The sequence below is a fragment of the Talpa occidentalis genome, unplaced genomic scaffold, assembly GCF_014898055.3.
Source record: "Talpa occidentalis isolate TD23 unplaced genomic scaffold, MPIMG_talOcc4v2.1 talOcc4.15, whole genome shotgun sequence".
Taxonomy (NCBI): Eukaryota; Metazoa; Chordata; class Mammalia; order Eulipotyphla; family Talpidae; genus Talpa; species Talpa occidentalis.
In genome coordinates this window covers 18,620,334-18,633,858 of record NW_023601543.1, presented here as the reverse complement: position 1 = coordinate 18,633,858, position 13,525 = coordinate 18,620,334, and the positions used below count along the sequence as shown (strand labels likewise).

General features: G+C 42.9%; 1 protein-coding gene across 5 annotated transcripts in view; it reads left to right on the top strand.

Moving 5' to 3' along the window:
* GRIA3 (glutamate ionotropic receptor AMPA type subunit 3) overlaps nucleotides 1-13,525 on the top strand; it is a 262,555-nt gene that overhangs the window by 223,251 nt on the left and 25,779 nt on the right. The window lies entirely within an intron of this gene.

Sequence of the window (13,525 nt, the reverse complement as noted above, 5' to 3'; positions counted from 1 at the left end):
GGCGAGGGTCTCACATGGCGCGACAGACCTCTCCTGCCGCGCCCGCTGCTCCCCTCAGCAGTGTATTTCCTCAGTCTGCCTGTTCTGTTCCCTGCTCTGGCTCTGGCGAATTCTCTCACCCTCCCACTTCTGACTGTACCCAGTGCTCGTATAAATAAATAAAAATAAATAAATAAAAGCTGAGGAGCCCTGAAGAAGCTAGTACAATATTTCAGGAGAGAAGTGACTGGCTTGGTCTAGGGTGAAGGTGGTAAGAAGTGGTTGGCTTCTGAATATATTTTAAACATGGAACTAACATGGTGTGGACTGTGAAACCAAAGAGAGAAATCAAGGATGACTAGAAGGATTTTGGCCTGAGCAACTGAATGAGATGGATGATAGCAGCCTTTTCTCTGAGGAGAGCACAGAATGAGTAGCCAGTGGGGATAGGGGAGAATCAAGAGTTGTATTTTGGCCATGGAGATACCTGTGAAATATCCAAGTGGAGAGGCCAGCTAGGTATGCAGAAACATGCTTGGCATTCAGAAAGGCCATGGCTAGAAATTTTACCAGCTTTATCATCCTGAACCTGTAAATTAATTTCTATAAGCATGAATCAACTTGTCACCAGACAAAGGAGGACGCCTAGGGCCCATCAGTCCTATCCTACCCTCCAGCAGTTCAGGCAGGTAAACAGGGAGTGTGCCAGCAGCTGCCCACTGCTCCACCTCCTGGGGATCAGAGGGCTGGACCAAGGGGTACTGTTCCCAAGCCCCAGAAAAGGCTCTTGAGAACCTTGGTAAATGGGCCTCCCTGGTGGCACAGGTGTTAAGAACAGCACTGTGAAGCTATCCACAGCCTCTGCAGCACGAGTTCAAACTCCAGACAGCCAGAGAGCTGCCCACATGATACAGCAGACCTCTCCTGTCTTGCCCGCTGCTCCCCTCAGCAGTTTATTTCAATCAGCCTGCCTGTTCTGTTCCCCACTCTGTCTCTGTAGAATCCTCTCACCCCCACACCTCTGGCCTGTACCCCAGCCCTTGTATGCATAAATAAATAAATCTTAAAAAAAAAAAAGTACCTCTGGTCAAGATTGAAAAGAGGACTCCATAGTCACCAGTGAGGACAGGCAAGGCGTCAGCATTTAATGATGAGCAAGAGCAAAGAAAGAACAGTCCAGGGAGACCTCTTTAGGCATGAGAGACTCTCCATGGTGGCAGGGCTAGGTGCCTCGATAGGTTTTAGGACTGGGGTTTTGAGAGTAAAGGAATTAAACTTTATTGGCTCGGAAGCTAGGAGAGTGGACTTGGCTAAAGTCCATTTGTCTGATTGGGGTCCATTTATTATTGCTAATTGTGAGCACCTATCAGCTGTACTTGGTGGTCATGCAGGGCGCGGTAACATCTCAGTGGTTAACCACACATGGAGGCTGTGAGCTTGCAGCTGCAGCTTGAACCTCTCTGGTCTCGGGGTCTGTAACTCCCTTCTGCCACAGCTAACTGATAAGCTGTAAAGAGATAGCTCAGGAATGGACATGCCAGGGAAAAAATAGAAGGGAAAAAAACCACAACAGGCCAAGGAAATTTATGGCAGCAGGTGTCCAAGCCTCGCATCCTCAGATTTGTTTAACCTCTTGCTTACCAGCCTGTGGGAACAATAAAGTCCTGTTCTTGACTCCTGTCCTGTTTTTGTCCCAGGACCCTTCCTGTCTCAACCTCATGAATAAAATTGGGATAATGTTTGTTTTACAAGGTCATTTTACAGATTTTCAATAGTATATGTGTAGGGCCCATGGGAAAACAGTGTTCCCACAGTTTCTCAGACTGTTCTTCACCATGATCTCCAGCATAGGAGGCCTAGGAGACATGCAGCCTTGAGATGTGGTCCGCCTGTGCGGAAAGCAGGAAATAATAGGTAACCTCATGTATAGTTCCCATGCACAAAACAAACTTCTGCAGATGAGGCCTCATCTTGGCCCTATGCTGGCTTTGTCCATAAATCATATAAAAACTAAAGGGACTCCTCCAGGGGGTGCTGCTCGCGGCCCCTCACTGGGTACTCACAGGGTCACTGCTGTGCCCAGAGCCCAGGTGGGCTGCCACTGGTACACGCTGACACTTTTGCTACCTGTGTATCTCCTGTTGCCACATAATAAAGACTTGTTCCTGGGCCTCCCTGGTGGCGCAGCGGTTGAGCGCAGGGCTGCAAAGCTGCCCGCAGCCTCTGCAGCGCCGGTTCGATCCCCGGCTGCTCCCCGGCCACCAGAGGAGGGTCCCACATGGCGCGCAGACCTCTCCTGCCGCCCGCTGCTCCCCTCAGCAGTGTACTTCGGTCCTTCTGCCTGCTCTGCTCCCCGCTCTGGCTCTGGTGAATTCTCTCACCCTCCCGCGCTTCTGACTGTACCCAGTGCTTGTATAAATAAAATAAATCTTAAAAAAAAAGACTTGTTCCTGGTCCCACATATGGGCTTTGTAACCCGCTTCCTAGTCTGCCGCCATTGAGAACCGGGCAGCTTGTAGCCGAGGCCTCACACATGGCGACGAGGATGGGATCGCATGCGGACAAGCAGGAGGCCCGACATTACGTAAAATGTGAAGTGCCATTCCTTACTAAATGGTGGCCTCCTCATTGTCAGTATTTACAAGAACTAGCAACTTGTTTGTGCTGGAGCAGACTCTTCAGTGATTGTTCTGAACTCCGATGGACTGTTACGATCACCTGGAAAGCTTTTTCAAATGTATTGGCCCCATTTTGGCCCATTAAATCAGAATCACAGTGGTGATCAGCAGTTGCCCAGGTATATGTTACCTACAGGTAGAGGACAGATGAGGGGGCTTTAAAAGAACTTTTCAGATTACTTCTAGTTCTAATTCTCAAAAAAGAGAGAGAGAGAGAGAGAGAGAGAGAGAGAGAGAGAAGGAATTGGGACTCTTCTAGATATCCTTGAGCAAATTGGGGTTTTTCTTTTTCATTGCTTTTTCCCCCTTAGTATGAAAATAATTCTTGCTCTAAGGACCTGCAAGAAACCACCAACAAAATTTTTCAAAATTCACGTCAAACAATATTGTTTTTGTTGATGGCCGATCATGGGCATTTACCAGGGATATATTTGGAGATCCATATATGCAAAAAATATTTGAGCATACAATTTTCCAGGATAGGTTTTTCTCCTTTTTTTCTCATTTGTTTGGCTCTCCACTGCCAGGGTTTGCCTTCACATTACAGCTAATTGATTTAAAAATACCAAGAGTATTGAACTTCTCCTTTAAATGTTTTAGTCATAGAAAATAAAATAGTTGGAAAGTGAAATCCGATTGGTCAGGGTGATAGACTGTAGGTTACTGGAGATGAAATTTTATTGAAACATAAAACTCTAGCAAGCTGCAGGAAATGCCCTGGAACGTTTAATAGTGATGGCAGGTCTAGGGACAAGGCATTGCTAAGGAGTGAGAGAGTTTGAGGTTTCAAACGCTCTAGGTATTAATGCAGGGGTGTAACAGGCATGCTTTCTCTGTAGTCACTTCTTCCTGGATATAGATTCTGCAAACTAAAAGTGAGGGTATATAGTTAGGGAAGTCAGCTTGTTAATACGCATGCACACCTCATCCACCACGGTTTCCGGGGCACACAGAGGCGACATGTGGCACCACGAACTGAAATACGAGTCTTGGAGAGGAACGAGTATCTTGTTAGTTGTAATGGGTCTTAACCTGAGGTTGAAGTTCAGATGGGTCTGGGCTCTAGCTTCTTCCTCACATATCCTCAGCTCCTAGAACTCTATGTCTTCATCTTTGCTTCTGAAAGTTAGGCCACATGCTTTCAGTTCTAGGAGCCTCCCCTGTGCCTTTCACCGAGTTCCTCATTTTTCTTTTGCCCTCCAGCAGTCCCAGGGGCTGGCTCTGGCATCGCCTGCTCTGCTCCCTGGATCCTCTTAGATGCCTTAGTGGTCAGTTTTGTTTGCTGATGGCTCTCTGCACCCTTGGAGGTGGTGGCCCTGGTGGCAGGTGCAGGTTCTCGGCTCCCAGGCAGGCCTTTCTTCCACCAGCCTGGGACAAACCTGTGTTCCAGGCGCCCTTGGTTTCTGGCCACTTGTCCCAGCCTCAGGTGAAGGTTATCATTCCTTTAGCTCTGTTTTGATCTTTCCTGAAATCCAATTCTCCTGCAATGGGATCGCACTTTCGGCTGCTTCCCACTCCACTAGTATCGTTTCCAATTCTTTCCCGGGGTGTGGGGGGGCGTGGTACCTTGTTGCTTATTTAAGGCAAATGGGAAACAAGTGGTACTGTCCAGAGGTGGGGGGAGTGAAAAATGAGGAGTATCAGAAATAATACAAGTTGTTCCCACCTTCTTGGTAACAGCCCTGGTAGGCCAATTTTTATTTTCAAGATAAAAAGAAAAAAATAATTTGTTGACTTCTGGTTAAAAAGTGAGCTTTCATGTGGGTTAAAGGCAAGACATCTTGGTATCTAATCCCACATTTCAGGGAAGGAATAAAAAATACCTGCACCCCTCGAAGTTAGGCTAAAGCATAAGCACCATCAAGTCACTAGGCCAAGCCCTAGCATATGATTTATAGCCACCCCTTGGCCTACCAGAGTAGTGTGCTGTATTGAGGAGACTGTGCAGCCTGGTGGGTAATTCCCCTTCAGTACTTACAGCTACATGGCCTTGGGCTAGTATCTTACCTTCTCTGTGCCTCTATTTTACACCTTAAAATAGGTCGATAATATAGTGTATTACAGAGAGTTGTATTACATGAGCTAACACATGTAAAACACCTAAAACAAAGCCTGGAACAAAGTACAAACTCAGTTACATGTTATTATTGTTTTGCTCACTTACTGATGACTCCATCAAAGCTCATAGAGCAGGTTTTTCTCCACTTTGGTGGTACTGACATTTCAAGTCACATAATTGTCAGTTTCAGGCATATTCTGTGTAATGTAGGGTGTTTAGTAGCGTCCCTGGCTTCTAGCCATTAGATACCAACATCACTCCTCTCCCCAAGCGATGAAATTAAAAAAAAAAAGTCTCCAAATATTTCCAGATGTCTCCCGGGAGGCAAAATCATTGAATGAGAGCCACAGGAGTAGAAGATACTATGTCCTTCCATCTACTCCTCCAGAGTAGCACAATAGGGCCTTGGAATCATTTTCTCCAAGAGTTTGTTGCTTCTGCCATTCAAAGTCATGTGTCCTCTAGTGCTACTTTCAACCCACTGGGATATTCTTAATCTGACTTGACAAGAGAGGCAGAATAAAAATCAGAATAATAATCTGACTTTTCATGGCAGAGAGGCAAACTAGAAAGACCACTGGAAACTTATCTGGGGTGTCACCCACACCCTTAGTGAGGAGATTTCTAAAAATAGCACTCCTTGAGGGGAAGGAAACCTGACCTTGGGCTTTAGAGCACAGTGTGAAAAATACTAGGCAAAGGCGTTTAGAATGAGTACTTGACGTCTGAGAGCAAAACTTGATGTCTAGGCAAAAGGTGACCTCCAGCTTCACTCAAGTTATCTCAAAGCCTAGCCCCAAAATAACTGAGCCAGGATCATAACTCACCAATAGAAAGACTAAGAATAGAAACCAGCATTTCTTTCCCCTTCTCCCCTCTGCCTTTACTAGTGCAGACTCATTCACAGAGCAGTGGCTGATTGTCTGAAGCCAAAGGAAACTGACAAGCGGTACTTGTCCGAAAGTTTAGAAATATGCAAACCTAAGTGAAGGAAAGACAAGGAAATTGCAGTTGTCATGCTTTCGAAAGGAAATCATTTCATGTGTGCCTTGCTCCAAGTCAAAGTGGAAACCATTCACTTTAGGGGGAAAGATTGTAAAATTCAATGATTCTTTTTCCAAACGAACCTCATCAGAAATACTGATTTCTTCAAAGCAGAGATGGAAGAAAACCGTGTGTCGGTTGCATCTGGCAAGCCACATATGCTCTCCTTCTTCCCCAAATTGTTCTGATTCCTTTGCTTGGTGAAGTGTGGACACTAGAAGCCTGTAGCAGGGTTACAGCCTGACAAGAATACGCACTTATTCCAGTGCCTTAGTGGGAAGGGATTGGAGTAGTATATAACTTACCCCAATTAAAAAAAAAAGGCTTGAAATTGTTTTGAAGGTGAGTTGCTGTTTTTCACCAAAAGGATACTGTCAGATTTCAAGCTGAAAAGTTGGTGTTGCAGAGGAAAACTCTCAGCAGCCTCAAATTCAGCAGGTGTAGCTGGGGTCTCAGCTCTGTTCTTCCTTAGCAATGTGACCAGGGACAAGTTATTGAGTCAGGACTGTCTCCGAATTTCTATACTAGAGGCCATTCAAGGTGGCATTGTGGTTGAGATTTATCTGGAAGCTATGTTTGCACCACAAACACACAGTATTTCCCATACTTGTTAGTGGTGAGTCGAGGGAAATGAGTGTCAGACTAAAGCCCACTATGGCACCTCTTGGCATTGCCACTGAACTGACCCTTTCAACATCAATTCCTCATCTATAAAATGGGGGTTCATTCTTTCATTCAACAAATATTTACTGAGCATTTCTGGGTATCAGACACTGTTCCAGATGCTGAGGATTAAGTGGTAAACACCTGATACCTGCTGCTCCGACCTTACAGGGTTGCTGGGAAGTTTAAATGAGAAAACAAACCCTAGAGAGCTCACTGTAGAACTGAGGCCACCAGAGGAGAAAGGGAGGTGAGCACAAAGTGGGAAGGGGGCCCAATGGACTACGATGGAGGATTATTAGGGTTTGGCAACAGGCACAGTGGAGGAACATATATCGGTAGAGATGTGAACCTATATCCCTGAAACATATAGTGTTGTCAATCAACATTACCTCAGTGAAAATAACTAGATAAGTAAATGAGATGGTTTGTGTAAAATCACCTTGACAACCAAAAATGCTTATGAGAATATAAAGTTTAATAAAATCCAACCATCACTGTCTTGTGATCCTGACAAACGACAATTAACAGGTGGCATGGTGGTGGCAGCCTTCAGGCTGCACATCTTTGGGAAAGAGGATATTTTATCCTATGTCCCCAGAGAGGGCACAACTGGGACCCGTGGGTGCTCCATGGCACAGATACACAGTGAGAGTTTCCTCCATGCCAGGCATCATGCTAGAAGCCAGGGATGCAGGGACAAAAAAAAAAGACATAACTCTCAGGGAGCTCAGATTCCTCTGAGGATGACCGCTGCAAAGCCACGTAAACAGTCCTGATGACAATGGGGAAGTGGAAGCCGAGAGGAGACTGCCCAATTCAAGCAGAAGGTGGAAGGAAGACTGGAGGGCAGAGAGGCTCTCATGAAGGATGTGAGCCGAGCAAAAATAGACACCTTGAACTGTCCCTTCATGGAGTGAGCTAGGGAGGCCCTCACTACGAGTGGTGCTGGAAGAGAGGAGCCATGGCTGCCGTAGGTGAGAAGTTGAGTCAGATGGCCTCTGAGGTCCCTTCTGCCTCTGAAAGTATGGTACATATACTTCTATAAAGATAGTAGGCATACTATGTACTATACTCATCTAGTAAGATACTGTACTATCCCGAGAAGTACAGTGTCCTACTGATTCCAACTGGATGGTCCATTGACCAAGTAGATTTTTTTTAAAGATTTATTTATTTATTTATACAAGCACTGGGTACAGTCAGAAGCGCGGGAGGGTGAGAGAATTCACCAGAGCCAGAGCGGGGAGCAGGACAGGCAGACTGACGAGGTACACTGCTGAGGGGAGCAGCAGGCGGCAGGAGAGGTCTGCGAGCCATATGGGACCCTCGCCTGCGGCCGGGGATAGAACCAGCGCTGCAGAGGCTGCAGGCAGCTTCACAACCCAGAGCTCAACCGCTGCGCCACCGGGGAGGCCCTTTTTTTTTTTTAAGATTTATTTATTTATACAAGCACTGGGCACAGTCAGAAGCGCAGGAGGGTGAGAGAATTCACCAGAGCCAGAGCAGGGAACAGCACAGGCAGACTGATGAAATACACTGCTGAGGGGAGCAGTGGGCGCGGCAGGAGAGGTCTGTTGTGCCATGTGGGACCCTCGCCAGCAGCCAGGGATGGAACCGGCACTGCAGAGGCTGCAGGCAGCTTCACAGCCCAGCGCTCAACCACCGTGCCACCAGGGGAGGCCCCCAAGTAGATGTTCTAATTTAACTTTCAGTGAAGCAATTTTATTTACCAGTCTCCCCAGTATCCATGTTCTAGTTAATGAGGACTTTAATGTATGAATCGCAACGAAAATATGAAACAGATTTAAAAGGAGAATTTGTCATCTCGTCCATTTTTCCTCCACCAACAAAATTTTTCAAAAGTCAAGTCAAACAATATTGTTTTGGTTGATGGAGATCTGGCCATTTATCAGGGACATATGTGGAGATCCATATATGTAAAAACATTTGAGCATACAGTTTTCTCCATAGAGTGAAGTAATGCTTCTGTAAAATATAGAACTGAAGTAGTTTATAATGCTATTAAATTCTGCCACTAAAACAAATGATGTTTTGTGTACCGTAAAAATACATAATTTTTCCAGGACTTCCTGTGTGACACGCACTGATCTAATTGAGATCCATGCATTAACTCATAATTTCCCCCAAGAAATCTTTGAAATAGGCACTTTTCAAAAAATCATCCCATTTTACAGATAAGGAAATTGAGACACACAGGGCTTAGATGTTATGTACCTAGCAAGTGGGATTTTTGACTCAGCAGTGTGATTCTATACTCTCAACCACTGCACTGTACGGTTACCTTGGACTTGCCTGGACTTACAGAGAAGTACTTTTATCACTAGAAAGCGAACGTCTGCACAGGAATGAGGAATGTCCAGTGTGATTGCCAAGAGATACAAGGTCTGAATAGTGGACTAAGTGCACTTGCTTGCTTGTGGCAGCCAAGACTCAAATTCTCCCCTCAACAAAAAGGCAAAGATCTCCATACCATAGCCCTTCATGATTTAACACAAATACTTGGAACAGTGACTGTTGAATCCATGAATTCTAGAGCTCTGCTTTATCCACTGTTTTGGATTAATCTGCTCCTCCTCCACTCATGTATTTTTCCTCTTAGATTTCATTTGCTAATTATCTAGCTCTGCTAAAAGAATTTCTCATGGCCACTCTGCATAAACCATTCACTGTTTATTCCTTCTTAGGTACAAGATGGTGTTTTGTGTGAGATAAAATAAATGAATCGTGGCAGGTTGGAGAAAAATGAACTTGCTATTACACATCCTGTCCATAATTTTTTAATTTCTCCCAGATGATTGAGCTAAGATTCAATCCTTTTTATTGTCTTCGGTATTTCAGCAAAAAATCAGACAGACTACAAAAAAATGCTAGTGATTCTTTTCCCTTCTTTGGGGTCTGAATGTTATACTATCACTTAAATGCTAGTTAGTAAGATAAATGTTTCAGTCTAATTTTTCACACTCATGAACCATTTCTTTCCTCCTCTACCCCTCACCCCCACATCTAACCTCCTTTGGAATTCAGGCACCAACCCTGACCCGATCATTCCTGCCACTAACTAGCTTTGCATTGACTGCATTTATTAATATCTGCTGCATGTACATCACACCTGTTTAAAGCGTTCACTTCATTTATTCTCCTAGAAATGCATCATCACCTAAAGGGATGATGGGCATTTACCAGGGATATATTTGGAGATCTTTCAGTCTATATCAGCAATCAAAGAGCTCAAGTAACTGATGAAGTGAGTCCAAATTATAGAGCACAAAGTTTGGGTGCCCTTTGCCCGTGTCTTATAAACTTAGCTTTGGAAGCAATGGCCCGTTTGCAAGTTGAGTAAGAGATACAGATTTCTAACCCGTTCCCCCTTTCACTCAGGCTTGATTGAACCAGGATGAAAACACAGAATGCATCTTTGTAAATGTGGAAAGCTACATACTCACCCACCACAGTGTTGTCTGTAATGCCCCCGACCCCCACCAAAATTGGAGCTGACCTAAAATTGCTTTAATAGGAAATTGGGTAAATACAGTATGGTATATCCATAGATTAAAATGCTATGCAGCAAATGGTAAAGGAGATATTTTATTCTCATAAAAATATGAAGAGTTGCAAGGGAATGATAAAGACCAAGTTTAGTGTACAGATCCTCCTCAACTTACCATGGGTTGCACCCCAATAAAACCAATAGTAAAATAAAAGTATCATCAGTCAGAAATATATTTAATATACCTAGCCTACCAAACATCATAGCTTAGCCTAACCGACCTCAAAAGTGCTCAGAATATATATGTTAAGTTATAGTTGGGGAAAACCATCTAACACAAAGCCTATTTTATGATAAAGTAATGAATATCTTATATGATTTATTGAAAACTGTAGTAAAATTAAAAAATGGAATGCCCTAATTCAAAAATCCAAGTATGGTTTCTACTGAATGCATATTGCTTTCACACAATTACAAAGTCAAAATATTATTATTGAGCCATCATCAGATGGGAACCATTTGCAGTAGTTACTTTTGGCCTAGTGGCAGGGGTGTGCAATTATGGAGGCGTAGAAAGGCAGGCTCCAGCTAACTTCATAATGCTCTATTTCTTAGGCTTTGCGGCTGTACATGGGTGTTCATACATTATTTTTAAAATCTTTCTGTGCATCTGAGTTATTATTTTTTTTAATTCTTTAGTCAAGTGACTAAAGAATAAAGTCTTTAAATTCCTACTGAATAAAATTATTGAGAATGTATTTCACTATGATGCTTAGAAATTGTATTATGTGTCAGAGAAGGACCATGTAAGATGGGATAAGTGTAAATATCAGTGGATGAGATTTCAATCTTGTAAAGCCTGGATTACTAGAGGGGAGAGGTATTGGTGTAGCTATCTGAGGCAGAATAAGGGGTAAAAAAAAAGTGCATTATAAAGCATATATCCTGATTGGTTTAGCTGGGAATTAGACCAATGTCCTTTAGACTAACTTCAGTTCTAGATTTCTAAAGTACTATGAAACTAGTGTTGGTAGCTATTTTTCAACAAACTTTGAAATCTTTGACCAACAATCTAATTGTAACCCTGATCAGGCCTAAGCTTTAGTTATTAAACAAATATATCTTGAGGTCCTACCATGTATTAGGTCCTACCATAGTAATTTGGCATTACCATGCCTATAGGCATTGTGCTGGCTGCCAAGAGGGCAGCCAAAATGAGGAAGACATGGATGGACTTTGTCATTAAAAAACAGTAACATGGGCCAGCTCGCCATAATGCAATATAGTAAGCTCTGTAGCAAAGGTATGAGCAGAGTGGTTTGCAAGGGGAGCTGAGGAAGCACTTCTGTGGGATCAGGAGAGTCAGGGAGATTTTACAGAAAGCATGATGTTTGCTCTGGATCTTGTAGGACGAAAAGGAGTAATTTAGGCAGAAGCAAAAGTGTAACTAAATGCAAACGACATGAAAATGTGTCACAGTGAGTAGTAGTCCAGTATGACTGGATCATATGAGAGTGTCCTCAAGATCACAAAGACCCTTGAATATCATAGAGTTGGATTTTGTTCCTGTAAATATTAAGGAACTATCAGAAAATTTTAAAGAATGAAGTAACTTGATCAGCTTTACATTTTAGAAGTATCACTGAAGCGTAAACTGAAGAGAAAGAATAAGTGGGGAGGTAATGTATTCCAGACAAAAAAAAATGATGGGAATCTGAGTGAAGGCAATGGTAATGAGAATGAAAGACAAGAGACCAGATTCTACAAGCATATCAATGTTAGAATAAGCATGACATCATGATAGACTGAGGAAAGAGTAAAAACCAGACATTCTAGTTTGGATGTTAAATGGTTTGTGGATAGAATTTAGGAGACCTGCGCTTTACAAGGAAGACAATACATTTGGTTCGGAAATGTGTAATCTGAAAGGACCTACAGGAGCAGGAGGTGGAAATACCCATCAGCACATCTTGTTTGCTGACTTACCTAAAATATCTTGAATCCAACCTCTTCTCTTCATTTCCATTGTTCCCAACTAGTCCACACTCACAGCCATCTCTCCTCTGGACTATTAGGATAGTTTCCTAATCAATCTAGGCTAGTTGCATGCACAATGGCCTATCTTATAATCTCTTCTCCATGCAAAAATTAGCATAATGCTTTCAAAATTTAGACCAGATCTTACCACACCTCTCCTCAAAAATCCTTCAACAGTTTCCTATCACGTGTAGGATAAATCCAAATTTTTTATCATGACATACAGGGTGCCACAATTTCTAGCCTCTGATCATCCTCAGGAGTTCATTTCTTCCCACTCTTCTATTTGCTTATTTAGCTTCAGCCATAGTGGCTTTTTTGAGTTCTGTGTGTTTGTTTACAGATCTTTCTTTATACAAACCAAGAATGTTCCCATCTCAGTGAATAGTTTCAGTGACTCAGAGGGTCTCAATGAGGTCCGATAGTCCTAAACAGTTTAATTTATATGTCGAAGCTTTGGGAGTTCCAGGCCCCTTTGATTATTTTGAATAACTCCAAGGAGGCCTCAAGAAAGGACTCTGGCCAAAGTCCAGAGAAGTATAAGTAATTAGAAAGGCTGAAGTAGGGACCAGGAAACCCCATAAAGGGACACTTGAAACATGGCACATGTTTATATTTTCTGCTATGTTCTCTCACCTTTAGTCAAATATTGCTTTAAAATATTTCTGCAAGGTTTTCACTCCTAAAGACCCAGCTCCCAACTCTACCAGAATTCACAGGGCCTTTGAGAACATGTTTCCCTTATATTCTCTAGAATGCCTACTATAGAGCATTTCTAAGGACCACCATAATTTATATGGAATTCAACTCAGAATTCAAAAAAGATAAAATGGAGGGAAACTTGTCTTGAAAGAAAGAACTAACAGTTTTAGTTTAGCCTCAACCTGCGTTGAAGGAGGGGCTTTGTTCACGATGTCATATCCATCATGCCCCAGTAGAGTACATTATATATAGCAGATGTGCAACAGATATTTGTTGAAAGGATCGATAAAAACTAGTACATTGCACACAGCACTGGTGGAAAATAATGTTCTAATAATAAGAAGCAAAGATTTTCTTTACATTCTATCTTTGTCACATATCTGAGGTGCCATGTTTATTTCTCGAAACTTCAATCTAAGAGAGACATTGTGACTAGAACCCTATGTGAGAAAGACAAAAATTATGAGAGTTCTAGAAATAGTATTAGATATTAGTGGAGTTTAGCCTGATGAAGAAATGAAGAGGGAAAGTAATAACAGGCTTACACTATGTGAAGGAACATCGTGTAGAAGGAAGAATAAAATTGCTTTGCCTAGCTCTAGCAAATAGTCCTAAAGTGTGGGAAGTAGAGAGAAATTTCAGCTCAGAATAAAGAAGCACTTTCTTACAATAATTCATGTCACGTGCTGGAGTGAGCTAGCACAATGGTTTTACACTCCTTTCCAATGGCCTCTTTTTTCAGGCAGGTAAAGGATAATCACATAGAGAGACAGCGAAGGGAAGATTTCAGCATTGGGAGGAAGATTGAACCAAGAGAGTGTTTTTCCAACTAGATTGCATTCCATTAGTGGA